Raw genomic sequence first — 5,983 nt, 5'->3', positions numbered from 1 at the left:
CCTGAGAAGAGTGGTGTGTGTCTGTGTGTTCAAGTGGGAACAACCCTATTTCCTTGAGGCTATAAATAGAACTGGAAGAACCTGTTTGATTGGCGTTGGGAACACAAACAAACACACACACACACACAATGAATAAAGGCACACACACACACCCATATGTCAAATTGATGGATACGTTAATGACAGCAGGAAGTGTCACTGTGTTCACACAAACCAATGTCCTGCCTCTGTGTGTGTGTGTGTGTGTGTGTGTGTGTGTGTGTGTGTGTGTGTGTGTGTGTGTGTGTGTGTGTGTTGTGTGTGTGCGCCTACGCATTGTCATTAGACTGCTCTCAGTGTCAGATCAGTGTCTCATTGCTGCCAAGGCAAATTAAAGCGAGTGTGTGTGTGTGTGTGTATGTTTGCTGCCGGCCGGCGTGTCATTCTGTCTTTAATGAGCAGCAACATGCTGTTCCCTGCAGACTCACACACACACACTCACTCTCACACACTCACCCCATCTCTCTCTCTCAATTCCCTTCAGCAATTTATGTTTTTAATTTCCACTTGTTCTTCCTATTATCCCGCCCCCATCTTTCATTGGAGTCACTTGTGGTTCAAATCAATTGTGAATCAGGTCAAAGGGCTTCATTAGAGACTTTAGTGAGTCATGTAGCGCAGTTATTGATGTGAAATGACCGTGATAATATGCATGTTATCTCTGTCTAGTGCACTTGTGCTGCCTACTTTTTCTAAAAAACAGCTGTTCATTCATGAGTGATTTGGGAGGACAACGTCCTCTTTATGACAGGAACTAAAACGTCCTAATTTTGGTAAACATAACAGCCCTTATAATAAAGTGGGTGACAGTACATCCACAGTACATGAAACACTGAAGAGGGTTGCTTTTGGGCTCATGTACTGTAATTATCCTGCAGTATCACAACCACTGTGATCATATCTTAGTAACTGTGGAAACCCATTAGCATCGAAAAATCGAGCAGGGAATCAGGCGCATTCATGTCTTTTCAACATCAACATGTCTCTGTGTAAAGACACTCTGAAAGTTTCAGGAAAAAAGATTCTCTCACTTTTTGACCCGATCCATTTATATAAAAACTAGATTTTGTCCACTTTATGATGTCATAACGATGTTTGGGCTTGTGTAACCGTTAGCCAATCACCAACCAAGGTAACCCCCCCCCCACACCTTATCACCTGAATCTGCTCCTAGAGCACCATTAGCCGCTTTCACACCAAGTACTTTGCCGTACTTAGTGCCCAGCACTTAGTTCCCCCATGGAACTAAGTACAGATCGCGTTCACACCGGAATAAGTTCCCTGAGGGAAGATTAGGCAAATGAAGCCGCTGATGTCACTTCGTCTTCTTCTGCTTTGGGTTTACTGGCAGGCCGCAAACAACTTCATGGCGTATACTGCCACCCGAAGTCCCCGGCCGGAGCAGCTTCTACTGAAGCCTTCCGAGTAAATCGCCAGAACGCCAACACCTCCTCATCTCTACCGCTCCCATGTTTTCTTTTGTGTTGCCATAAGTTATTCTCTCTCCGTTGGTGCGTGGGGCTAATGCTAATAATGCTAATGCCAGAAAATACAATGGCGGCTTCACAAAACTTTTCAGAGTTTTACGGGGCGTGGTTTGCAATTCGCCCAGCCAATAGAAAATGGTACTGTTTTCTCCCCAGGAAAGTACCACCTCTCTAGCAGGCACTAAAAATTGAGGAAAAAGTTCCCGGCACTAAGTACTCTTTTTGGTGTGAACGAAAAATAAGAGGTACTAACGGAACTAAACGGGAAAAGTACGGGGAAAAGTACCCGGTGTGAACGTGCCTATTGTGTTCTTTTTAACCAAATATCTCTCAGAGGGGCGTGGGGAGGGGCTCCTTATTTTCATCTAAAGTAACAGACAGAGGATCAGCACTTTGGAAACAGGGCTGAAACAGAGGGGATTATGGGTAATGCTGCAATGATCTGTTTGGTATTTGGAGCCAAACACTTCAGAGACATGTTCTGTATCTGAGACCTATAATATATTGATGAAAAACAGTATAATAGGGGACCTTTAAAGATCTTCATTATTAAGCTGTAACTGTTCCTCAACCATGTGCAGCAGCTGTTTATTCATGAGTTACTGGACAGGACACAGAGACTCTTCCAGGTGCGTCTTTGCCTGAACTAATGAAAACAGACGCAGACAACGAACCCCTCGACCTTTCCAACATGGCCGTGTTTCTGTAATCAGGAGAACACGACATCGGACGAATGCTAAGTGAGGCTCGTCTAATATCACCAGCCCAGATATCCTTTTCTTAAACCACTGAAGTTAAGTATTCCTCCAGCAGATGGCAGACAGAGAGAGAGGTGTGGGTGGGAAGCAGAGAAGGTGATCGAGTCCAACAGAGAGGCAGAAATGAAATGAAGGCTTGGGAATTAGACAGGGGGAAGACAAATTAAAAAGACAGGAAGAGCAGTTATTTATATATCTATCCGATTTGCAATTGTTTTAACTCCTCACTACCTCGTGTGTGTGTGTGTGTGTGGTGTGTGTTGTTGTGTGTGTGTGTGTGTGTGTGTGTGTGTGTGTGTGTGTGTGTGTGTGTGTGTGTGTGTGTGTGTGTGTGTGTGTGTGTGTGTGTGTGTGTGTGTGTGTGTGTGTGTGTGTGTGTGTGTGTGTGTGTGTGTGTGTGTGTGTGTGTGTGTGTGTGTGTGTGTGAAGATGTATAAATAGAAACACTCCCTGGGTTCCCCTTGTGGACATCTTTTTACCTAAAACATGTTTCAGTTGGGTTTTGAGAGCCAAGAAGCGTTTGTTTTAAACACTTTGCAACACCACACGGGTGGGGTTTAACACACAGCTCATCCAAAGCTATTTAAGCCGCAAAGAAAAACATCTGGGAACGTGTTTAATGTACTTTTTCACGCCGAGACACAAACAGGCGCCACCTGGATCTTCCTGATGCTGCAAACACCCCCCATCTGGCGCTCGGAGGTGGATGAAACAAGCGCTAAGTATCATATGCAAATGACAGCTGACCCACGGTTGCAGTGTCGTAAATTAAAACATATTTTCTTGTTTTGCTTCCCCGACATTTTAAACTTGGTAATGCAAAGGCATGCGAGGTTGCCGTGGTAACTGCCTGACTTTCGAATCAACCTTCAAGCTTGGAAATGAAGGACACACACACATGCATACACACACACACACACACACACACACACACGTCAGTAAAATAATAATGTATCACTCTTTTTCACCTGTTATCGTTTCTGTTAATCAAAAAAAAGTAATCCAGGCTTTGTGTGTCTTTCTATGTGTGTGTGTGTGTGTGTGTGTCACCCTCCTGTGTCCTTGACAACTTCTATAAGGCAAGAAATTCTATTAAACTTAGCAAGAAAAAAGGGTGAGAAACACGGCAAGGCGTCATTTTGAAATAGAAACTGCTTGCATCACCTATCATGCATAAACACGCTGTCTGACCACACACACACACACACACACACACACACACACACACACACACACACTGAGGCGTGGGCGAACCTTGCACCATGGCGACCACATCCTGTCTCATGTACCTCTGTGCGTTTATTAATAGACACACACACACAAGTGATATGCGTAAATAAAAAAACAGCCGGGGAGAAATTAACGACACTACTTTAGATTGACACAGCCAGACACAACAACAACACACACACACGCAAACACTTTCCGTCTCTGACACACAAGTTTAGCCGCGTTTGATGATTGTGTGTTAATGTGTTTTGGAAATACCATCCGTTTTTTGGCTAAGAGTCACATAATCTGCTGCTGCTGCGGAGGTGGGGGGTCGCCTTTAGAGCATACGGACCAAATCTGGCTCTGCATAATCCTCACACACACACACACACACACACACACACACACACACACACACACAGCTGAGCAGATGAGCCAAGAGATGAACGCTGAACGAGCGGAAGGTTCCCTTAATGTGTGATTATTAGCATGCTGTCCCTGTACATTTGTAATGATGTTGTTTTTGCGCTAACGGTGAGCAGTCGTGCCGATAGCGCTTTCATTTTGAAATGGACAGAGAGGAGAAGAGAGACTGATGTTTGAGAAAGGAAGACAAGAGGAAAATAAAGTAAAGGTGGTGGAAAAGGAAAGGTTAAACAGAGGGGAGAGGGAAGGAAAGGTGAGGAGGAAAGGAGAGGAGGGGGAAAGGAAAGGTTAATGAGAAGATAAAGGGAATGAAAGGTGAGGAGAAAAGAGGAAAGGAGAGGAGGGGGAAAGGAAAGGTTAATGAGAAGATAAAGGGAATGAAAGGTGAGGAGAAAAGAGGAAAGGAGAGGAGGGGGAAAGGAAAGGTTAATGAGAAGATAAAGGGAATGAAAGGTGAGGAGGAAATAGGAAAGGAGAGGAGGGGGAAAGGTTAATGAGAAGATAAAGGGAATGAAAGGTGAGGAGGAAATAGGAAATGAGAGGAAAGGAAAAGTAAGATGAGGAGAAATAGGAAAGGAAAGGTAAGATGAGGAGAAATAGGAAAGGAAGGGAAAAGGAGGGAGAGGATATGATGTAACGCAGGTGAGGCCGAACAAGAAGAGAGTTAAGATGGTAGGAGATAAGGGAAGATGAAATATGTGCGTGTGTGTGTGTGTCTGGTGTTTATCCCCAATGATCACACTGTGTCGTTTAATCTCGTCTCCCCCAGCTCTAATCAGATGTGTGTGTGGATGTGTGTGTGAGGACCATGTTGTACTTTGAATTATATATCTGAAGACCCAATAACATGTGCGTATGATCTAGATGAGAAATGTACATGATTTAAAATAAATTCAAACTAAATAATCCACATCTGTGTGACGTCATGTCTGCGTACGTTTGTGTCAGAGATGTCCATTTGGAATAGAATTTGGAGCACAGCTTAGGACACACACACACACACACACACACACACACACACACACACACACACACACACACACACACACACACACACACATATATACTGTATGTTGGCTATAGAAACACACACACACACACATATATATACTGTATGTTGGCTATAGAAACACACACACAGTGCAGTAAGCAGATAGAAATGGAGGCTAAAATAAAACCCTCTTTCTCTCTCTGCTATTGGTCGTAATGGGGGATGAGAGTGATCGCCACGGCAACCTGTGGGGGCTTTTCCTGCTCTTTAATTCCCCTCGAGTGTCGTTCAGACCATAACTGCTGCAATAAAAACTGAATCCTGCTTCACCGGCAAAACGGTTATATTTGTTATGAGATCCTCTTAATATCACAGGTATGGCTGTACAGCAGTTGAATCAAAACAGGGTAGAGAAACATTTAACTCCAACTCTATGAGCAGACTTTTCTTAATCAGGATTTGTTGGCATATTTCTTTAAACTTTAAGGGTCTAAATAGCAATAAGAGAGTTTAAACCCAACACAATTTAACCAGAGCCAATAGAATCGAGGGGAAGTTCCTAAACTCCATCTAAACATTACCCATTGGTGAGTAGGGATGGGTATCGTTAAGGTTTTAACGGTACTACTACTTTTATCGATACCGCTTATCGGTCCGGTCTTTTAACGGTACTCTTATCGGTTCTTTTAGAGAAAAAAATAAGATAAATTAACTAAACAAATTGTGAACAAAACTAACATAGCTTTTTATTTAAATGAAATACATAATATTTCACATCAAAAGAAACGACAATGTTTTAACAAATCGTATTAAATAATGTGATGACAGAACTGTAAACAGAATAGCTGACACTTTAACTAAATAACTCAGTTTCCTCTAATCATTAACCCGTGTTTGTATAATGTAGTTAACTCCGTGTGTTGCTGCTAGCATACATAACACCTGACGTGGAAACGTTACTCGTGGATGGGGCTACAGAGCTACTAGAAAGACAGTCGAACCCGGTGCATTCCTCCGTCTGGATGTGGAGCACTTTTGCTAAATGTTTAGACAAAGTGCTCGTGTTACCG

Source organism: Gymnodraco acuticeps, unplaced genomic scaffold (assembly GCF_902827175.1).
Source record: "Gymnodraco acuticeps unplaced genomic scaffold, fGymAcu1.1, whole genome shotgun sequence".
NCBI lineage: Eukaryota > Metazoa > Chordata > Actinopteri > Perciformes > Bathydraconidae > Gymnodraco > Gymnodraco acuticeps.
Note: the sequence above shows the minus strand (reverse complement) of the source record.